Raw genomic sequence first — 24,618 nt, 5'->3', positions numbered from 1 at the left:
TGCCATACATATACTTGCCAAAAAAATTATTTTATGGAAAAGTCACATAGGGCAAGTGATCACAAGGGAGTCAGAAGAAGGAATACCAAGTTACCCTGAAGCTCTCATTGAGGAACTTTAGAATTGATTGTACAGGGGCAGCTAGGTGGTGTAGTGGATAAAGCACCGGCCCTGGAGTCAGAAGTACCTGGGTTCAAATCTGATCTCAGACACTTAAGAATTACCTAGCTGTGTGGCCTTGGGTAAGCCACTTAACCCTATTTGCCTTACAAAAACCTAAAAAAAAAGTATTGATTATACAGCATACAGACATTGACACAAGACCACTCATCTTGGTACCCTCATCAATGAGTGTGCTTCAGTTCATGAGGAAGGCAGAATTGAAGCAGTTCAAAGGAAATGTGACATAGGTAAGTTTACAGTACCCACCCCATGTGTTCACAAGGATTATTTGTGCCTAACCTGTGATAGAGCATTCTGAGCTCATATTGGTCTGATCAGCCATCATAGGGCATATTGTAATTTGTTTCAAACATTTGGTATTCTTCCATAATGAAGAGCAAGAGACAACCAACCAACCAACATATAGGGGAAATGACTGCTAATAACTGCCTCAAACACTTAATAATTACCTAATTGTGTGGCCTTGGGCAAGCCACTCAACCCCATAGGCCACACAGCTAGGTAATTATTAAGTGTCTGATACCAAATTTGAACTCAGGTACTCTTGACTCCAGGGCCGGTGCTCTATCCACTGTGTCACCTAGCCACCCCATCTATGGTGTTTTTAATTAGGTCTGTTTTTGTTTTTGCTTTTCTGAGATTATGATTTCTACCCTTACTTAAACTTAAGCAAAGTTGATTCTACACCAGCCCTGTAGTTTGTATTTTTCAAGTGTTTTTCTTAAAAACATATTATTTCTTTTAAAAAATATTTTATTTATTTATTTTTCTGATTACATGTGATCCACTTTTTGCAAGATTTTGAGTTTTAAATATTTCTTCTTCCTTCCCTTTCTTACCCCTGTCCCTAGAAGAAAGCAATCTAATATGGGCTATATTTGTATAACAGTGCTAAACATAGATCCATACTAATCATGTTGTGCAAAAAGAATCAAACTGAAACAGAAAAAAAATTAAAGTGAAAAAAAATAATAGCAAGGCAACTTAAAAATTAAAGATAGTAAGCTTTCATCTGCATTTAAGCTCCTTAATTCTTTCTGTGGATAATGTTGTTTTCCATTGCAAGTCTTTTAGAACTATCTTTGATTATTGTGCTGCTAAAAAAACAAATTCATTATAGTTAGTTGATTACCCAATACTGCAGTTTGTGTGTATAATTTTCTTCTGGTTTTTTTCTCATATCACTCAGTAGTAGTTCATGCAAGTCTTTTCAGGCTATTCTGAAGTCCTGTCCCTCATGATTTCTTATAGAACAATTTCCATCACATTCATATACCACAATTTGTTCAGCCATTCCCCAATTGATAGACATGCTCTCGATTTCCAATTCTTTAACACTACAAGTAGAACTGCTATATTTTTGTACATGTGTTTTTTTTTTTCTTTTTAGCCTTTTTCATGATCTCCTTGAGATGTAGACCCAGTCATGGTATTGTTGGCTCAAAGGGTATGCACAGTTTCATTGCCATTTGGGTATAATTCCTAATTACTCTCCAGAAAGTATATACACTAACTCCAAAATTTCACAGAGTACCAACAATTTATTAGTGTCCCAGATTTATTACATACCATCCAACATTGAACATTTTCCTTTTTAGTCACATTGGCTAAGCTGGGATGATATCACAGAGTTGTTTTAATTTGCATTTCTATAATCAATAATGATTTAGAACATTTTTACATAATTATAGATAGCTTTAATTTCTTCTTTGGAGAATGATACCTTTCATAACCTTTTACCATTTATCAAATGGAGTATGAGTTGTACTCTTATAAATTTGCCTCAGTTCTCTCTAAATTTTAGAAATTAGTCCTTGGTCAGAAACATTGGTTGTAAAAATTGCTTCCCAACTGACTGCCTCCCTTTTAATCTTGGTTGCATTGGCTTTATTTGTGCAAAATCTTTTCAAATTAATGTAATCAAAGTAATTCATTTTGCATTTTATAATGTTCCTTATCCCTTCTTTGGTCATAAACTGCTCCCCTTTCTATAGATTTGACAGATAAACTATTTGTTCTTCTAATTGGTTTATAATATCCCCTTTTATGTCTAAATGCTATGTCAATTTTGACTTTATCTTGGTATAGAATATGAGATGCTGGTTATGCTTAGTTTCTGCCCTATCAGCTTCCAGTTCTTCCATCACTTTTTATCAAAGAGTTCTTATGCAAGAAGTTGGGATCTTTGGGTTTATCAAATAGAAGATTACTATAGTAATTTACTACTATTTCTTTTGTATGTAATCTATTCCACTGATTCATCACTCTGTTTCTTAGCAATTGCCAAATAGTTTTGAAGACTAATGCTTTATAATATATTTTAGATCTGGTACAGCTGGGCCACCTTCCTTTGCATTTTTCATTAATCCTTTGATATTCTTGACCTTTTGTAGCTCCATATGAATTTAGTTATTTTTTTTTCTAGCTCAATAAAGTAATTTTTTTTTGAAATTTATTTGATATGGTACTTCATAAGTGATTTAATACAGGTTGATTTATCACTTTATTATATTATCTGATGTTCATTTGATATTTGCTAAGTTAGATGTGATTTTATTTGTGAGAAAAGACTTTGCCTTGACAAGTATTTTATGTTATCTACAGTTACTTTTAATGAAATATCTCTTTCTATGTCTTGTTGCTGTGTTTTGTTACTAATATATAGAAATGCTAATAGTTTATGTGAGTTTATTTTATATCTTGCAATTTTGCTTAAGTTGCTAAATATTTCAAATAGTTTTTAATTGATTTTTCTATAGTTCTCTAAGTATACCATCATCTTCAAATAGTGAGTTTTGCTTCTTCATAATCTATTTTAATTCCTTCAATTTCTCTTTCTTCTCTTCTTGCTAAAGTTAACATTTCTAATACAATATCGAATAATAGTAATAACGGGCATCCTTATTCTACCCCTGATTTTGTTGAGAATGATTCTAGCTTATCCCCATTACATATAATAATTGTTGATATTTTATATAGGAAACTGCTTATCCTTCAGTATCTTTTGAAATAATCGTATGATTTGTTAGGTTTATTATTGAGATTGTCAATTTTGTTGGTAGTTTTTCTAATTGAACCAATGTTGCACTTCTGGTATAAGTCCTATTTGATCAAGCTGCTAAGATTTTATTTAAAATTTTTTCATCCATCTTTATTAGGGACATTGGAATATAGTTTTCTTTCTCCCTTCCTATTTTAAGTATCAGCACTATATTGGTGTCAAAGAAGGAATTTGGCAGAACTCCATCTATTTTTCAAACAGTTTATAAAGAAATGGAGCTAATTGCTCAAATGTTTGGTAGAGTTCACTTGTAAATCCATCTGGCCCTGGAGATTTTTTTTCCTTATGGAGTTCATTGATAGCTTATTCAATTTATTTTTCTGAGATAGATTATTTAAGTATTTAATTTCCTCTTATTTTAACTTGGGGAATTTAAAATTTCATAAATATTCATCCATTTTACTTAGGTTGTCAAATTTAGTGACATACAGTTGGGCAAAATAGCTCCAAATTATAACTTTAATTTTCTTCTAATTGGTGGTGGATTCAGCTTTTTCATATTTTGATGCTGGTAATTTTATTTTTTTCCCTTTTTTTTAAATCACATTAACTAAATACCTATCCTTTTTTTGGTTTTAGCAAAAAAGCCCCTCAGTTTAATTAATTTTTATTTAATATTTAATTATTTATTGATTTTATTATTAGATTTTATTTTTCCTTACTTTTAATTTTATTAATTCCTACTTTGATTTTTAGAATTTTTAATTTGATATTTAATTGAGAATTTTTAATTTATTCTTTCTGCTCATTGCATGCTCAAATTATTGACCTCTTTCCTCTATTTTATTTTGGTAAGCATTTAGAGATGTAATATTTTCCCTAATAACTGCTTTGAGTATATCTCACATATTTTGGTATGTTGCCTTCTTATTTTCATTGTCTTGTATGAAATTGTTATTTTATTCTAGTATTTGTTGTTTGACTCACTTATTCTTTTTATTTTTATTTTTTTTAGGTTTTTACAAGGCAAATGAGGATAAGTGGGTTGCCCAAGGCCACACAGCTAGGTCATTATTAAATGTTTGAGGCCCGATTTGAATTCAGGTACTCCTGACTCCAGGACCTGTGTTCTATACACTGTGCCACCTAGCTGCCCCTGACCCACTTATTCTTTAAAATTAGGTTATTTAATTTCCAATTAATTTTAGATCTATCTTTCCCTGGCTCTTTATTGCATGTGATTTTTAATCATATCATGGTCTGCAAAAAGATGTATCCACTATTTCTATTTTTCTGCCTTTGATTACGAGGTTTTTATGGCCTAAACCATAGTCAATATATGGTGCCAGGTACCACAGGGAAAAAAAAAGGTATATTCCTTTCTATCCTCATTCAATCTTCTCCAAAGATCTATCATGTCTAAGTTTTGTAATATTTTATTCATTTCCTTAATTTCCCACATGCCTATTTCATAATTAGATTTATCAAATTTTGAGAGAGGAAAGTTGAAGTCCCTGACAATATAGTTTTTTTTTTTTTTTTTGTCTATGTCTTCCTGTAATTCAATTAGCCTCTCCTCTAAGAATTTGGATGCTATATCTCTTGGTGCATACATGTTTAGAATTGAAATTATTTCATTTTTTTATGATATCTTTTTGCAGAATATAATGTCCTTCCTTGTTCCTTTTAACAAGATCTATTTTTGCAATTGCTTTGTCTGAAATAAGGATTGCCACCCCAGCTTTTTTCAGTTCTGTTTAAGCATAATATATTTTGCTCCAGCCTTTTACCTTTACTCTGTGTTTATCTCTCTCTCTTCTTCAAATGTATTTCTCTAGCAGCACATTATAGGATTCTGGTTTTTAATCTACTCTGCTCTTCTTTCCATTTAATAGGAGAGTTCATCCCATTCACATTCTCAGTTACTAACTTTTTATTACTATCTTCCTTCCATTTATACTTTTTTCCTTCCTTTCACCCTTTCAATCCCTAGTATTTTGCTTCTGAATACCATCTCCCTCAATCTGTCTACCCTTCTATCAGTCACCCCACCTTTTCTCCACTATTTCTGTTTTACTCTTCTTCCTTCCCTGCCTTCTATTACTCTCTCCTTCTCCCACCCCCCACCCCACCCCATTCCCCTCCTAATATTTCAATAAGATAAATTTCAAAATTCAATTCTTTCTTAAAATCAATTCCGATGAGCATAAGATTCAAACAGTTCTCATGTCCTGCCTTCTTTCCTTCTACTGCAATAGATCCTTTGTGCTTCTTCATGTGATATAATTTTCCCCATTCTGCCTCCTCCCATTTTATTGAAGTCCTCCCCCCTTTTAGTGTCTTAATTTTTAAAGTCATTCCACTTATAGCCACACCTTCAGCCTAAGTATATTCCCTCTAATAGAGTTATGATTCTCAAGAATTATGAGAATGTAACCTGTTTAATCTTATTAAGTAGCAGGTTTTTTCTTTTCCCCTGTTTACCTTTACATGTATAGCTTTAGTCTTTTATTTGAAGATCAGATTTTCTGTTGAGCTCTCACTTTTTCATCAGAAAAGTTTGGAAGTCACCTATTTTGTTTTGTTTTTTTGAAAGATTTTATTTATTTTGAGTTTTACAAATTTACACCTATTCTTGTTTCCCTTCCTGCCACCCCCCCCCACAGAAGGCACCTATTTTGTTAAAAGTCCATTTTTTCCCTTGTAAATATATGCTCCATTTTGTTGGTAGTTCTTGATAGTAATCCAAGTGCCCTTGGCTTCCTGAATATAATATTCCAGGCCCTTAGATCCTTTAATGTTGATACAGCCAGGTTCTGTGGCTCCTAACAGTGGCTCCTTGAATTATTTTCTGACCACTTGTAGGATTTTTCTCCTTGATCTGATAATTCTGTAGTTTGGTTACAATATTCCTTTGTATTTTAATTTTGGGATCACTTTTAGGAAGTGATGAACTATTTCATCAACTATTTTGCCTTCTGGTTCCTGAATATCAGGGTGGTTCTCTAAGATGATTCCTTGAAGAATGCTAATTCAGTTACTTTTTTTTTTTAAATCATGGCTTTCAAGTAGTTCCATAATTCTGAAATTATTTCTCCTGGATCTATTTTCCAGGTCAGTTGTTTTATCAATGAGATATTTTAAATTTTCTTCTATTTTAAAAATTTTATTCAATTTTATTTAACACATTCTTGGTGTCTCATGGAGTCATTAGCTTCCACTAATCCCTACCTAGTTTTCAAAGAGATATTTTCTTCAGTTAGCTTTTGCATCTCCTTTACCATTTGATCAATAGTGTTTTTGAAGAAATTATTTTATTTTTGCATTTGCCCAGTTGTATTTTTTTTTAGGTTTTTGCAAGGTAAATGGGGTTAAGTGGCTTGCCCAAGGCCACACAGCTAGGTAATTTTTAATTGTCTGAGGTCAAATTTAAACTCAGGTACTCCTGACTCCAGGGCCAATGCTTTATCCATTTCGCTACCTAGCTACCCCTTCCCTGTTGTATTTTTAAATGATTTGTTTAATTCTTTCAATTTTTGATGCAAGATGTCAATTTTCTCTTGCATTTCTTTTCCCATTTTTTCCATTTGATTTTTAAAGATTCTTTTCTGAGCTCTTCTAAGAAGTCTTTCTGGACTGGGGACCAGTTTATTTTCTCCTCAAGCTTCACATGTAGCACTCCCTTTTGTCCTTTTTAAAGCTAATGTTTTGTTCATCTTTATCTCCAAGATAGCTTTCAATAGAATCTGCTTTTTTTCTGACCTCTTATTCATTTTTAATTTTTTAAAAAACTATTCCAAGGATCTTTTGTTGACTTGCTCCCATTCCTTTGGTGTTGAGAAGTTAAAGGCTTGCTTACTGGCCTGCTGCAGTTGATATCAGGGTCTCCTAGGGGTTACTCAGAGGATCAACCAAACAGAACACCTGAGGCTCTCTCTCTCTTGGCTGGGGATGTCAGTCTTCCTCTCCCTGTACTGTTGGAAGAGGTGGGAACCCTTGGGGTTGTCTCTGGGCAATTTGTACATGATGATGAGAAGTCATCCCTCCAAGGAACAACATGGGCACCAAGTTGGGAATTCCAGGGGCTTGTTGTTTGGGTAAGGTTGTTGTCCAGCACTGCAGATTTACCAATACTCTGGAGCTCTCTCAGCCTGGCTGCCATACAACCCTAATAGCAAAATCTTATGCTTCCATATCTGGGGATGTCAGGTTAGACCCTGCTTCAGGTACTTGGTCTCTGCTCTTAACCCTGGACACACCCACACTTCCTCCACTTCCCCAGCCCCCACTACCTACCACCCCCCACCCCCAGACTTAGACCTTGATGGAATATGTTCCACTCTGTATATTGTGGATTCTGTCACTCCAAAAATCAGTTAAGAGACTTGATTAATGTTGTTCTGAGGGAAAATCAGGAGAGCTTTGCAAAGTTCCTGGCTTCTCTCCACCCTCTTGGCTGGAAATCCCACATGTTGTTTCTAACTTTGGTTTCTAATCCATTCTGCTTCTTGCTTCCATTTAATGAGTTCTTCCCATTCCCATTCCCATTTACACTTATGCTTACTAACTACCTTTCCCTACATGCTATTTTCTTTTGTCTAACCTTTTGTGTTTCATTTTATCCTGTACCTTCTCTTTTGCTTCTGTCACTACCTGCTCTTAACCACCCTTCCTTTTATCTATAACCCTCCCCCATTTTGTTGTTGCCTTCCCTTCCTACTTTCCTATTGGACAAGATTGCTACATTCAATTGAATGTGTAAATATATTTTCTTTGAAAAAATTTATATGAGTCAAAATGTAAATAGTGATACATTTAACCTTTGGCAAGTAGGTTCCAATGATCACCAAGAACCATAATTTTTTGTTAGAGATTGCCAAAAATATACTTTTCTGCATATTTTTTATGACAAAACATGATAACATGCATTTTCCTAACATACTATCAATGAAAGAATCCAAAAAATTCAGGGTAGAGAGAAATTAATGCAAGATAGGAGGGAAAGGGACAAAGACAAAGACAATGATGTTCAAAGAACTGTGAAGAAAACAAAGGGTCAGGGGAACCTGCCATCTCTAATATTACTTTCAGTTTTGTAGTTGAACTGTTCCCCAATGAAAAGCACATGCCTCTCTGTGAGTTCATGGACCATTAAGAGCTTTGAACTCCTGGACAGCTTGACCTGGCTTGGCCACACAAGCAGCACTAAGATACCAAAGGTGTCCACCTTCTCATTTACCTGTGTTTAGTCACTTTTCCATTTTTTCAGTTTCCCTTATGACACACTTTTGAGTTTATTTTAGTTCTTTCTGGAGCATATTCATGAAAACTTTAATGAATACTTTCTTCATTTTTGGAGATATAAAGTTGCCACATCTCACTTCTTTATTTTCTTTACTGAGTATAGCCACAAAAATCATATGATTTTGAATTCATGAATGTTTGAAGTCATGAAAATTAAGTGAATATTAAGAACTAACTTTATTATTTAGCCACAATCAGGATCACACTAAATTTAATAGCTACATTGCTAAAGGAGTAGAGAACTTAGTAATATGTCATTCCAGAAGTAAATAGGGCTAGGATTACAACCAGGAATAACCTTTCTAAGAAAATTGAATATGAACCTTCATGAGAAAAATAAACATTTAATGAAATAGAAAACTTTAAAGCTTCCTGATTAAAAGACTAGAACTAAATGAAAAACTTAACTTTCAAATGTAAGACTAAAGAGAAGAATAAAGATGCAAACATTAAAGAGAAATCATAAAAGACTCAATAAAGTTAAAATACTTAGATTTTTATATGGGAAGATGATAACATGACATTTAAGAATTTTATCATTAATAGTATGTAAAATGATTCTACTCAGGGAGCAGCTAGGGGACATAGTGGATAGAGCTCTGACCTTGGAGTCAGGAGAAACTGAGTTCAAATTTGACCTCAGACACTTAAGACTTACTTAGCTGTGTGACCTTGGGCAGGTCACTTAACCTCATTTCCTTGCAAAAACCAACCCAAAACAAATGGATTTAACCCAAAGAGTTAAGGAGTCATTTTTTTGTTATGATGATGTAAAAAAAATGAATAGGTGAGAAAAAGTCATACTATGAAAGGAAAGGGAAAGGAGAGGGAGATTGGGGAAAGTAATCTCAAATAAAAGAGGTAGGCAAAAAAAGAAAAATGGTGGTGTGGTGGTCATTAGAACCTATTTGCCAAAGGTATAATGCATCAGTATTTGCATTTTTTACATTTGCTCCCATGAAAGTTGAGGATTGATTGCCTTCTAAGGGATTCCTTCTAAGTGCTTGAATATTTTGTCTTTGACCTGGGAGTTTTGGAATTTGGCCAAAATATTCCTGGAAGTTTTCATTTTGCAATTTCTTTAAGGTGGTAATCCATTTCTCCTTTACCCCTTGTTTTTAGGATATCAGGGATACTTTCCTTGCAGATAGTCCAATAATTCTTAAATTATCTCTCCTTGAACTATCTTTCTGTTCAGTTGTTTTTTCCTGTGAGATATTTCACATTTTCTTTTATTTTTCATTATTTTGACCTCTTTTTTTTAGACCTCTTTTTTCTTTCATGTATTATGGAGTCATTGTGGAAATGGGAGGAAATGGATTTCAGGAAAGTCGGGTTTAAAGATTGATCTATGGGAATTTGTGTGTGTGTGTGTGTGTGTGTGTGTGTGTGTGTGTGTGTGTGTGTGTGAAGAACTTACCAATACCTGATTCAGGAATTTAAGAAACGCTTAAATATTTTCTTTAGATTTTTGCAAGGCAAATGGGGTTAAGAGGCTTGTCCAAGGCCACACAGCTAGGTAATTATTAAGTGTCTGTGGTAAGATTTGAATTCAGGTACTTCTAACTCCAGGGTCCATGATGTATCCACTGCGCCACCTAGCCACCCCCTAAAAGCTTAAATTTTAATGTGTGGATTACTGCAAAAATTTACAGGTTATTACAGAAAGTTTGTAGGTTACTACAGAAAGTTCACAAGTATAGAAAGTTCACAGGTAAAGTTCTTTGGAGAAAAAGCAAGATAACGAGTTTCTTAAAGGACAGGCAGATCACCAGAAGTTGAGGTTAGCAAAGAAAATAAAGGAAAGAAGGAAAGAAAAGAACCTTAGATCAACATAGATTCAGTTGCATGGAGCTAGGACCAAATTGGTAATTACTAGTTTGAAAAGGAGTACTTGTTAGAAAGGAAAAGGGAAAAGAAATGAAACTTAGATCATCATAGATTTGGACACATGGAACTGGGACCATATTGTTCCAGCAGCATGGCCAGATCTTGTGGATCTAGCTTAGAGAAAAAAAAGAGGAGAGGAAAGGGTCGGAGGGGATGGTGGTTTGGTGGTCATCAGAACCTATTTGCCAAAGGTATAATTTTTTTTTTAGGTTTTTGCAAGGCAAACGGGGTTAAGTAGCTTGCCCAAGGCCACACAGCTAGGTAATTAAGTGTCTGAGACCTGGTTTGAACCCAGGTACTCCTGACTCCAGGGCTGGTGCTTTATCCACTATACCACCTAGCCTCCCCTGTATAATTTATTTTTGACCTGGGAGTTTTGGAATTTGGCCAAAATATTTCTGGAGGTTTTCATTATGGAATCTCAAAAGAATCTGTGGATTCTTTCAATTTCTATTTTACTCCATAGTTTTAGGATATCAGAGATATTTTCCTTGATAATTTCTTCAGATTATAGAATTTATCATGCTTTGCAGATCATCCAATAATTTTGAAATTACCTCTACTTGATTTATCTTCCAGGTCAGTTTTTTTCCCTATGAGATATTTCACATCTTCCTTTATTTTTCATACTTCAAGAATCATAAGGTATTTTTTATTGTGCTCTCTATTAATAATAGGAATGACATTTTTAGCTACTTCCATAGATACTGATGCTATCTTTACAGATGAATTCTTAGTATGATATAAGGATATGTAATCAAAGTGCATAGTTCATAATTTTATATCTAAACATTGGATTTCATTTATGCATAGGGTTAATTGCAGTTGCATCTTTAGTTATTTCATTAATGAATTAAATTCTGGTTCATTAGGATGTCTTGGCACTTTTAGATGGCAGGATCTGAATTTGTTGCTTGGTCAAAAGAAATTTGAGAGCTGAACCACAAGTCATGCTCTGATTTATGGAGGGATATTTTGTTATTTCCTTTTACCAGTTAAAACGTGCTCCCTTTTTGAAAAATAATGAGTTTTTTTTTGCAAAACTCAATCATTATCATAAGTAAATAGGAAATAAGATAGTTAATGTAACAGAAAACACGTAGTATGGTCTGGTCAGGATGTTAGCCTTTCTTTTATTTATTAAACTCAGAGATGGGTTGAATTGGAAGTGTATATCCACCATCAAAGTCAGTTTACTTAATTCATTAACTTAACAATAGCTGACCATTGTGTAGTCCTTCTCGCATTGCAAAAAATCCACACATAGGATTATTTTATTTGAGTTTCACATTAGAATTGCAATGAATAATTATTCTGATTTTTACTAAGTATAAAAAATCTGAAGAAGCTTACCTTTTCCATATAGCAAGATTCAAAAAGAGATTTCACATTATTTCAGATATTTTAGGCTTTTCAGCATATTGCACTGTTTTTGTGATGCTAAATAGGATTATAGATCTGCTAAGTATATGAAAGTATGAAAGAAATTAAGAAATAAGTTGAATGGGCATGTTTTGTTTGTTAATTGATTTTTTTAACATTAAAGACATTCTATTCAGAATATATTCATATGCCTTCTCCAATATTAAATCATTTGATCTTAATAGCCAGGTCATTTGAACAACATGCAAGAGGATGTTTGTCTACTCATTGGCTATATAAAAAGAAATAGAGCAATTCAGAACTGTTTAGAATAAGACCCAAAGATATTATATAAATGTATGAATATTTGTCAATCTGTTCACCACTGAGTGACTTCTCAACTCAAACTGTTAATTTCATAAAAAAATCTGTTTTCCATTAAATATATTGGATATGTTCATTGATTCTTCTGTCTTTTCCAGCTAGTTTTCACTCAAAAGGTTAATGTTGTTTCTTAAACAATTACTCCAAGTTTGAATAGGAGGTTTCTTGTCTGTGTTTCTTGTGTAAAAACCAAGGGAATTAGATATATAATTGGTTCCTCTTGCAAAGATAGCATTAATATCAGTGATAATCATTTGCATGGATGTAAGCCTGAACTCTCAAAGGCCCTGACACTTGAACAGAATTTAGAGTAGAGGCCCAGAGATGAACTGCTGCCCAAGGACCAACCTAAATAACTTCAGATAGTTTTCTCCCCAGTTTAGCCATAGGGCATAGAATATTTTAGATGCAAAAGTAATTTATAAAGGAATGAGAGAGCTGCAAGCTGAATCAATATTACAGACTCTTAATGTACTAAGAATAATTATAATTTATAGAACATTAAAATGAACTGAAAAAAGTTTCTTGTAGAAGTTGAGATATTTTGCTGAACTTCAAAGAGGGCAGATAAGTTGTTATATAGAGATGAAGAAGGAGAGAATTCAAGGGATGGGGGAATAGCCAGAGAAAATGCACTGGACTCATAAGCTGAAATGTCTTACATGATGAACACATAAGAGGCCAGAGGTCCCAAATCACAGAGTAGGTGAAGGGGAATAAGGCATAAAAAGACTGGAAATATAAGAGGCAGAAAGTTTATAAAAGTTTTAAAATCTAAACAGAAAATATTATTAGATCCTGAAGATAATAGATAGCCCTTGGAAGAATGGCTTCATATGATAGAGGTAATCCAGAGCAAAGGTATGGCAAAACAATATCAAGGATGGAAAATAGAGGCAAGAGATTGTAAAGCAGAAACTGTATAGAATAAAACTGGATTACCAAGGAGTCAAAAGGAAAGAAAGGAGAATATTGATAAGGGAAGACTTGATGACCTGAGAAAACTGAGAAAAGGGACTGGGAAGCTTGAATAGAAAGGAGGGCAGAATTAGTTTTTTTTTTTATGTAGGCAAAAGTTTGAGATTTCTTCTTTGGAAAAAAAGGAAGCAGAACAAATAAAGAAAAAGTCAGAGGACAATTAACAATCATAATGAGAAACTTGAATGGAATGGATTTCCCCTTCAAACAGAAGAAAGAAATACATGTAATGCAACAATATTTAATGTGCCCCGCATAGAGAAATAAAAATAAAAACAAGAAAATAATTAGAAAAATTAGAGATGATAGAATTTTTGTGCTTAACAAAAGCAAATAGAAAGTTACATTGAGTCACAAAATCCTTACAAATAAAAGTAAAAAGCAGAAATGATAAACAGCATTTAATGACAAAATTCAGTAAGATATTTAATAAATGAAATTTAAAAAAGAATTACAAATCAATTAGGGACCAAATAATTTCATCCCAAAGAAATTTGTTAAAGGAAAAATTATAGAAATATAAATTTTCATCAAAGAAAATAATAAGAAAACAACATGACAAAATTATGAGGCATGACTAAGGCTATTCTTGTGGGAAAATTGATATATCATAATACCTTAGTCAACAAAATAGAAAAAAGAATAAAATTAAAAAGTGTTTGCACAAACCAATCCAAGTTTTAAAATTAGAAAAGTATAAGTGGGGAAAAATAAATCTTTGCAGCAAGTTTTTCTGATAAATCTGTTATATCTAAGATTAGAATATGGATTAATGAATTATATTGATTCTACTTTAAAAGAATGAGTCATTTCCCCTTTATCAAAAGCTATGCTCAAATGAAGAAATTCGAGGTGCCAACTTGAAAAAAGGAATTTAGAAAACTTCTACATATCATAAATAAATAATAATATTCAGATTAAATCAATTCTAATATTAGTTTATGCCCATCAATTGACAAAGATGACAATAAAGGAAAATGACATTTATTGCTGAGTTGATAGAAAACAGGCATATTAATGTACTATTTATGGAATTGCAAATTAACCAGGTCTTTCTGAAAACAAAGCTACAATAAAAAATACAGCACATAATTTGTAATCATTCACCCCAAATCATTAAACTCTTCATATCACTTGATCCAGTGTTATAATCATCAAAGACATAACCAAAAGTGATCAAAAAAGAAAATGCATCATCTCTATTATCTATATATTCAGATCTATGATGTAATATTTACATCTAAATTATAGCAACATCTTTTTTTATGAGAGAATTAGCAAACTTGTGGGGGAAAATCAAATGAGGGATAACTAAGCAAATTATTATATATTAATTTAATGGTATAAGATACCATAAAAATGATAATTTTCAGATAAATTTCATCATAGAATCATGAGAAAAATTGCATAAACTATTTTTCAATGAAATGATAGAATCAGGAGAACAATGTGAACAGCAATAAAGCAACAAGTTAAAGAAATAGAACTTTGAATGATTCAAAAACTTATCAATTCCATAATCAACAGTGATTCCAGATGATTGAAGATCAAGCCTGCTACTTCCTTAATGACAGAAAGTGATAGACACAAAGTATCAAAACAGAGATATTTTCAAATAAGTCATTATTAGAATTTGTTTTACTTTGTATTTATTAGATTTTTTTATTTCTTCCTTTTTCTAATTGAAGTAGGATGAGAGCGGAATGTATAGGTTTAGTGTGAAGGTTAAAGGTGGTATAGGTGGTATAGTAGCTAAAAGAGCACAAGGTCTGAAGTTAGGAAGACCTGAGTTTAAATGTGGTCTCAGACACTTACTTTCTGTGTGACCCTGGGCAAATCACTTAACTCCTCATCTATAAACTGGAAAAGGAAATGGCAAACCACTCCAGTAGTTTTACCAAGAAAACCCCAAAAGAGGTCATAGAGAAATAGATGTCTGAACAACAATAGCAGCAACAGCAGCAAAATCAATAGCATAGAATATCAAAAAGAAAAGAATCATTAAATCATCTTTTTAAAAAAAAAGATGCGGGGGGCTACTAGGTAGTGCAGTGGATAGAGCACCAACCCTGGAATCATGAGGACCTGAGTTGAAATCCATACTCAGAAACTTAATAATTACCTAGCCCTGTGACCCTGGGCAAGTCACTTAACCCCATTGCCTTTCAAAAAAAAAGTAAAAAAAGAAGTGGACAGGAGGTGAGAAAGAATCAGAGACAAGAAAGATAGTTTTAAATTGTATATGTTGAATTTGTTATATATTACATATTATCTGTCTATCTATATATGAGATTCATATTTTAATGCACAATCTCTCTTTTTTTAAACAGCATTCAAAGAACAACAAAGAGTCTGGTGCTGGTGAATGGAAAAGTAAGTGTGTAGGATTAGGTGTAAGAAAACTAAACATGAATCTGTGTGTGTGTGTGTGTGTGTGTGTGTGTGTGTGTGTGTGTGTGTGTGTCTGTGTGTGTGTGTGTGTGTGTGTAGATTATGAAATACTTTGACAAGTATTGATCCTAGATGTGACAGGGAGCAAATAGAATTTATTGAGAAGGGGAATGATTTAGTCAAATGTATGTTTTAGGAAAATTACTTTGATACAAGAGTGGGGATAAGAGACTTATGGTAGACAGACCAACCAGCCAGCTATTGCAATAGTGCAGGCATTTTGAAGGCTTGCACCAAGGAAGGTAAATATATCTGCATATGTATATATATATATATATATATATATATATATATATATATATATATGTATGTATATATATATACTTATATATTTACTTACATATACACATATACTTACATACACATTTAAATACATACAACAGAAAATATTTTTTGTCTATTCCTCTATTCCTCTTGGATTCCAACCTAAGAACCTTGTTTATATGCTTATTCCATGCATTTTACAATATTTTGATTTGTGTCTAGTGTTGTTTGCTGGAATTTATGCTCAATTAATTATTGACCAAACAATGGCAAGTTGCCTTAGCCTGAGACCCATTGTTGGCTAATCAAGGAGAGGCAGAGTGATTTGGACTTGTAAACCCAAAGAAATCTTACTAGGCCTTTAAGCAGAGTACCCACAAATACAAGGGAAAAAAAGGAGAGAAAGAGGAACTGTGTAGTCCAATTTGCTAGTCGTGGGGCTACTCCTATTACTCACTGAGGTTCTTTGTCTTTTGTTCTCAAAGAAAACCATGATATCAGGGAGGTGATGCCATGATGTGAAAGTGAATTGGGCTTGTGAGAGAGATATCAAAAAGGTCAAGAATGACCACTTACAATCTTAATGACTGAATGGAAAGTACCTCAGTCAAAGTACCAATGGGAATGTTCTAACTTTAAAAAGCAAAAGTTTCTACTGCATCCAGGGCAATATCCAATTGTCCTGGTTCATGACTTCAGAGGAGAAAGTGAGTCTGATGACTATTATGAGAACAAAGGACAAAGAACAAGTGTTTGTAAAACTTGGGTGTTGGCAGCTCTCATGTCCTCAGATATAACTTTCTATGGAGTGCAACATAACAATTCTGCACCCGTAAATTCTTTTTTTTTTAGGGTTTTTTTTTTGTAAGGCAATGGGGTTAAGTGGCTTGCCCAAGGCCACACAGCTAGGTGTCTGAGACCGGATTTGAACCCAGGTACTCTTGACTCCAGGGCCAGTGCTTTATCCACTGTGCTACCTAGCTACTCCCCCTTAAATTCTTTATGTCAATAAAAGTAATGTTTTGTTAGGGGTCTTATTAGATTTCCCCATCCATACCCCTTTACCTATATGAACTACTTTTCTGCTAGGTGATTAATATTTTCTCTTTGGAGTTTAAGCCTTTAAGGTTTTGTACTTGACCTTGAGCCTGGTCTTGCTCTTAGGACAGAATAGTTTGTGGGTAAGGGGCAATTAATTTTTAAGGCAGGGAGGTTTGAGTCAAAGAGTAGTCTGGATTTTCTATTTGACCCAGCAAGATTAAGTTCCTATCAAGCCAAAGCTCAAAATGGTCTTAGAATATCCATCAATCATATGAAGATATTTAATATGCATCTTGACCATAGCTATTTAAGATAAGTTTAACTAGTTAATTATTCACAAAGGTAAATCTTTGGTTACCATTCTATTATGAACTATGCTTCATGTATAATATTGTTTATGAATGACATGCTCTGAAAAAAATAAATGAATAAATTAAAGGAACCTAGCAGAATATCTTACCAGTTTGCAAAACCATACTAGACTAATGATAAATCTGAAGTGTTCTAAATTCCTATTCCCTCTCTCCTTGTACAACAGGGGACCCATTTTCATTTATACTTTACTAAACCTGATAATTGTTGAAAAAATTCAGTCTTAGTAGATTAGTATGCAGCAATGTACCAAGAGACCAAATTAGAAGAAATTAAACCATTAAAGCAAGCACATCCAGCATATTAGAAATTCAGAATGTGAAACCAAAATATTATCTAACTCCAAACTAAGCTAAATGATAGTGGAATTTATGTGGAACTTGTAATAGACAGCATGACTTTTTTTCTAAAAATAAATGCACTTAAATTCACTTCACAGGGCAAGTGAGAGCATCCTGAATTTCACATAAAACAATAGACAAAAACTTCATCATAGTAGCTATCAGTTCAGTGAATCAGTATAAGTGATGATATTGTGACCTGTCTCCAAATTCATAACTTTGTTAAGTGGTGACATAATGGCTCATGAATTCTTGCTTTTGTCATATCCCTAATTGTATATTCCTTTTTTTGGTACTTGGGATTACTTTAGAATTTTTTTTTATCAAACAACAATAACAAGAAAAAAACTGCAAAGCCTTTGTTGTTTTCTTCAACAATAATAAAAGCCACATAAAAACTGATGCTTCAACTGTGGCTTGGATATTCTCATATGTTTTTGAAATTAGGGAGGAAATTAAATTCACCAATTAATTGGTTATATTCCCTAGCTGTTAACACCTTTTAAAAGAGCAGAACATTAGAATCCAATAGTAAACTGAAGAAATGGGTTATTTCTTTTATCTGTTCATGGTCACCATAAAGCTCTAGTATCTTTGAATTTTATTTTGAACAGTTTTATATTGTAAAAAAGGTTATAAGACATGAAATTGCTCCATTTATACAAAGAATTCTATAATTTTCCGTGTAATTTTCTCATACTAATAAGCAAAGCCATTATGATGTGTGTTACCTTTATAATCTTATAATCTTGGCACCTTTTAGAGAAGAGAAAAGTCCTTATGGGACCAGAGGTGGGGGTAAGTGGCTTGTTTAAAGGTACACAGGTGCTTAATAGCAGAGACAGGATGAGAACCAAACTTTCCTAATTTCCAGTGCAAGGCACTTTTCACTGTAATTTTTGCATGATGATGATAGGATCATGGATTTCAAACTGAAATAAACCACAGAGGTTAGCTAGTTTAATCCCCTTTTTATTTCTCCAGCCAGATTCCAGGTACTAATGACTTAACAGTTTAGGTGGAAGGGAAGAGTCTGGAAGTAAATCTCTAATGGGATTGGGGGTTGAGGAGAGAGAGAGAGAGAGAGAGAGAGAGAGAGAGAGAGAGAGAGAGAGAGAGAGAGAGAGAGAGAAACTATGCAATGGAATGGAAATCAACTGCTCTCTTCTTGGGGCAGATTGTGCTATTATCCACAACAATCAGGTTTGATTGTAGAATTCTTTGAAGAAGTATTAGAGGAATAGTATATTCTCCCCTCTCTCTTCTTTCTTTTTCTTCATCCCTTTGTAATTGTTCAGTCATTTTTTAGTCATGTCCAACTCTTTGTGACCCCATCTGTGTTTTTTATTTTGGCAAAGTTACTGGAGTGGTTTGTTATTTCCTTTTCTAGCTCATTTAACAAATGAGAAAACTGAATAACTTACCCACAGTAACACAGATAGTGTCTGGGGCCACTCAGGAAGATGAGATTTCTAGAATCCACACCTGGTGCTTTGTCCACTGTGCTACTAAGCTGCTGTGTTCCCCTTAAGATAAAGTTAAAAACAAAAAACAAAACAAAACCAAAAAACCAGGAGCAAAAATAATCCAGTTTTGCTTTATTTTCTTGTGCACCACTTTTAGTAGTATTTTATACTTATTTTCTTTCACTCTCTCTTTTTATTTTTGTGAGCCAATGGGATTCAGTGACATGTCCAAGGTTACATAGCTGGTAACAAGTGTTTGAGCTCAAATTTGAACTCAGATCCTCCTGACTATATAAGGTTGGTGCTCTAATTAGCACCATTGAGTTGCCCCAGCCACATTTCTTTTTGTTATAAATTAATATGTTCCTGTTGTTGGTAATCAAGTTATTACTTGAGATCATAGTGATTTGGTTGGGGAGAACAATGAAGAGTTATTTTTTCTATGAAAAGATTGTTCTGGCACTGGTGACCTTAGAGGGAGACATTGAGAATCAGTTTAATTTTGTGAATGATTCCTTGGATCTGTCAAGAATTCCAAAACCCGAACGTCACTTAAATTTCTTTTAGAAGAATGAACCATTGGGGCAATAGTGTTGTTAAGGATATGAGAGCTGGTCCTGAAAGTTAAACTGCTTTTTACTTGGAAAGAGGGAGAAAAATAGGAGAGACTGGAGAGAAACTTAAGACTGAACTAGCTCTTTAGGTATGGTGTGTGAGCATTTTAATTCTAGTTCTTTTTGATTGAAATATAAATTTGAGAAGCACACAGACCCTCCTGCTTCAAAAAAATCATTTAACTGTTATATCTCTGTTTGTGAAAAAATGAGAAAATTGGGGGGAGAAGCTAAGTGACAACCATCAAGGTCACAAGAGTTGTTAGCATCAGAGCCAGCATCCGAACCCAAGTATTATAACTGTAACTTCAGTACTCTTTACACTAAATGTCTGCTGCTTCTCCAGTTGCCTGATCAGTTTGTTCCTAATAGTTAATTTGTATCTTAACTTTCTACTTTTCCACAGAGTCTGCACTTTTTTAGACTGTAGCAAATTATAGAAGGGATTGTTCATCCTCATTTTAAAAGTGCCACCCTGGCAGAAATATTCTACTCTAGAGAGAAATTGTGACTTAAAAAAAGTCTAAAAAATGCAAACAGGATTAAGATCTCACCTGACTTTATCATGGGAGATTTACAACCACAATGGCAATATTTTCCATAATTGAGGTTTACATATCAAATTACTTTCCAGCAGTATTGTAGGACAATAAATCATTCTGGTAATAATTACATCTATCTTTTAAAAGACTACAGGGTGATTAGGAAATGAAGTAAAACTGAAGTCTCATAACTCACCAAGTGAACAATTTCATAAACTCAATGTAGGTGAAAGGTATACTCTTGTCAGTTTTGAAAAAATAAATACATATAAAATGTTTTGTCTTATTTGGAGGATTTTTTATTCTAATATTTTAACATTTGGCTAATAGCATTTCAAAAATTTGGAGAGATTGGTATATAGAATCCTCCTTAAATTGATAGAAATTTGGGATTATTTAGAATAGACTAGACATATTCTATTTCAAGTATTTTTCATTTTTGGTTGCTCTTCTACCTACTCATTCATTTCTTAAAATGTTTGGAAAGGAAGTAGAGGAGGTGAGTAATTCTAACCTAAAGCAGCACTGGGCCATTAGGATGAAAGTTAAAAAAAAATGTTCTGCCACTGTGAAAGACATTTTAGTGAAAAGGTCATTTAAATTTTTTTTCCTTTTGGTATATGATGTCTGATGACAGACCCAGATGGACTTCAAACTGCACTGATGAGCCATTTACAGATGCAGTATGTCATTAGTTTTGGTTAGGAGTGATGTAAGGAGGTTTAATGTGTTATATCAATGATGCATCACTGCACTGAATTTTATAATGATATTTTTCTTCTTGAGCATTACAGTGACAAAGTTAAAAGAGTGCTCAAAAATGTAAAACTGTAATGCACTAAATTCTATATGTGAAAATCATGTCAAAGAACAGTAGAATCTGAAATTGAGAAGGAAGCATCAACTAAAGTTCTGAAAGATCCAAACTTTCATCCTCCTTTAATTGTTCTTGTTTTATTGGTAATTTTTATTTTTACATCCCTTTTAATTAAAGTGATATATAGAAGTATATCTATATATAGATCTATATATATCTACATTCATACCTCCCCTACTCAGCACATTTTCTCTTTGAAACTGAAAAAATATGCATTAAGTATTTACTATGTAAACAGTAAAGCAGTTTGATAAATGGTAGGGGTAAAATGTAGGAAAACAAGATACTATTCATCTTCAAGGAAGTTATATTCTAATAAAATAAAAGAAAAAAATAAAGGAGAACTGAAAAGCTATCTTGTGGAGTGTAGGGTATGTCAAATTATGAACAAAAAAGGCTGCTGAAAAGGTGGAGCAGTTCAGAGAATGAGTTGAACCTGCAGTGTATTGAGAATACAAGTATCCCATCAAAATACAGAGATTAACAAATATTTTTTTAAAACAGTTCAACAAAACAATAAACTTATTGATTCTAAACATGATGAAAGTTATATCTTTCTCAACTCTTCTGTGCATTTACATTTATTCATTGTATTAAAGTGTTCTGGTTGCTTTTAGCTTTCTTTTCTTTTGCATTATTGTACTCATTGTATGGTTTTTTCTTTTGAAAAATTTTTAATTAAGGCAATGGGGTTAAGTGGCTTGCCCAAGGTCACACAGCTAGGAAGTTATTAAGTGTCTGAGGCCAGATTTGAACTCAGGTACTCCTGATACCAGGGCCTGTGCTCTATCCATGGTGCCACCTAGTTGCCCCCCCTGTATATTATTTTCTTAATTCTACTTACCTTACTCTGTATAAGTCCATATAAATGTTTTGTTATTCTGTGTGTTAGAGCATAATAATTCCATTATATTCATATTATATAATTTGTTCCATATTTACTTTGTTTCTAGTTCTTTGATAACATAAAAATGAATGACTATGGAATATTTTGGCATATGTGTGATCTTTCTGTCTTTGACATGCAGGAAACCATTGCCTAGTACGGACAGCTCTAGGTCAAAGATTTGGACATTTTAATAATTCTGGCAGTATTTTTTCGAGGATCCTTGGAATATTTCATAACTCTACAATAATGTGTTAAAGCTCTTTTCTTCCCTGATTTCTGGTACTATTTCTGTATCTCATTTTGGGGGAGGGGGTCATCATTGCCAATAGTTGTTTGTATTTATATTTTTCTTATTAGTAGTAATTTGAAATAATCATTATTATAGTTGTCAAGAGCCTAAAATTCTGTTGGAAATATTTTATCATGTCTTTTAGTATTTATGCATTAGGGAATAGATAGATTTCACCCTTATTCATTTCCTATAGAACTTATACCTTGATAATGTTTATAGAAATATGTTGCAAAGATTTGCTGCAGTGAAGAGCTAACTATTTTAGGCTACTTACACTTAAAGATCTTCTATTTACCTTCAGTTTTGAATGATATGACCTTTTATATTTTAGAATCATTGTGGCCCAAGTTGTAACATAAGTTGCATAATTTGTCTAAACATAATTTTCCCCAAACTGCTTCCTAATTTTTTCAGCACTTTTTTGTCAGTTTCAGTAAATAGTTCATGTTCTTTGTTTTATTGATTATTGTAATATTGAGTTCAACTTTTACTGATTCTTGCTTCTTTTTTTTATCAGTTCCACTCATCTTCTTTTCAATTTTTAATGAATGACATATAGTTATGATTATTTTTGGGTGTATTCCAGAGTGAAGCCTAAACATTTTCATCTCTATTCCAGTATTTTTTATGATGTCCTTAATATTCTAGATCTTATTTTAAATGACTCATATTTTTATTTTATCTAGGTTTATAAAGTTTGGTAAAATAGGAATTGTTTAGTTAATATAATAATTGTTTTTGTATTGTCAAGACCTGACCCAGAGCAATGAATATCCAACTATTTTTTGTTAATCTTTGTTTTTTAGAGTGCTTGGTAATTGTAGTCATGTAAGTATTATATGTATATATATATATATATATATATATATATATATATATATGAATATATATATACACATACACATACACACACACACACACACACACACACACACACATATATATATATATATATATATATACAAATTTCCATATTTGTCATGACAATCTTTATTTTGAATTTTTTAGCTATTTTAAATTGGGTTTCTCTTTGTATTATTTGTAGTTAGTCTTTTAAAAATATTATATAGAAATGCTAATTCTGTGGGAATTTATTTCATATATTTGTACTTTATAGAAACTATTAATTTTCTTGATTTCCTCTATGATTTCTGATTATTGGAAGGAAGGAGGGAAATATGCATTTATTAATCATTTACTATATTCCAGGCACTGTTCTAAGCACTTTACACATATTAAGTCATTTGCTACACAATGACCCTTTTGGTGAAGGCTATTATTAACTCCATTTTACAGTTGAGGAAACTGAATCAAAGAGAAGTTAGGTTATTTGTCCATGGTCACACAGGTAATCAGTGTTTGAGACTTGATTTGAACCCAGGTCTAACTGCCAACTATATGGATAATTTATAAAATACAAATTTAGAAAAGGATGTGCTTTCTCTTCTCTTTTCCAAAATTTGATTCTTTTAAAGTCGTCTTCCTATGATATTGTTAGCATATATAAAATCATGTCAAAAATTTTTGGAGAAAATGAAACTTGTTTAATTGGGAGAGCTGTAAATTTAGTTTACAATGTGCAACACGTTAAACTGGTTCTATACTTTGTAAGATTTTTAGCAATTATTTTGAACTTTATCAAAGGGTTTTAATGTAATATTTTTGGTTCTTTTTGTTTTTCTTTAAATATTTTTCCAATGGTAAACTATCCTTATATCCTTGGAATAAATCCACCTGGGTTATAGTAAATGATTGCTTTTCTCTTTTTGACATATTGTTTAAGGCTTTGGAAAAGTTTTTTTTTAATTACTATGTATTCATTAGTGATATTAGACTACACTTTCTTATTTATTTTATTCCTCTTGGGTTTAAGTATTAGTACACTATTGTCTCTTTAAAAATGTGGTAAATTTTTTTTCTTCTCATTTTTGGAACATAATTATGACCAATATATGTTTTAGTCTTAGTTTTTTTTTTTTTTTAGTTTTTTTTTTCAGGGCAAGTGGGTTTAAGTGGCTTGCCCAAGGCCACATAGCTAGGTAATTATTAAGTGTCTGAGACTGGATTTGAACCCAGGTACTCCTGACTCCAGGGACAGTGTTCTATCCACTGCGCCACCTAGCTGCCCCTTATATGTTTTATTCTTTAAATATTTTATGGATTTCACTTCTAAATCAACATAGACTAGGCTTCTCTTTCTTCTTGATAGTTTCATTATGACTGGTTCAAATATATTTTTTTGAGAATGGGTTGTTCAATATCTCATCTCTATGTTTTGTTGATTTGGAGGTTTATATTTTTATAGGGAATATTTTGTAAAAAAAGTTATTGGGTATTGTAGCATAAAATTTCATATTTTAGGTTCTG

At 32.8% G+C, this 24,618-nt stretch overlaps 1 long non-coding RNA gene across 1 annotated transcript in view; it reads left to right on the top strand.

Moving 5' to 3' along the window:
* The window catches only part of LOC141499759 (uncharacterized), a 60,887-nt gene that overhangs the window by 27,396 nt on the left and 8,873 nt on the right, over positions 1-24,618 (top strand). The window contains exon 2 of the long non-coding RNA XR_012471758.1: positions 15,433-15,475. This is a non-coding gene — a long non-coding RNA (uncharacterized LOC141499759). The remainder of the gene's footprint in view (positions 1-15,432; positions 15,476-24,618) is intronic.

The sequence above is a fragment of the Macrotis lagotis genome, chromosome X (genome assembly GCF_037893015.1).
Source record: "Macrotis lagotis isolate mMagLag1 chromosome X, bilby.v1.9.chrom.fasta, whole genome shotgun sequence".
NCBI lineage: Eukaryota > Metazoa > Chordata > Mammalia > Peramelemorphia > Peramelidae > Macrotis > Macrotis lagotis.
This window is presented reverse-complemented; position numbering and strand designations above follow the sequence as displayed.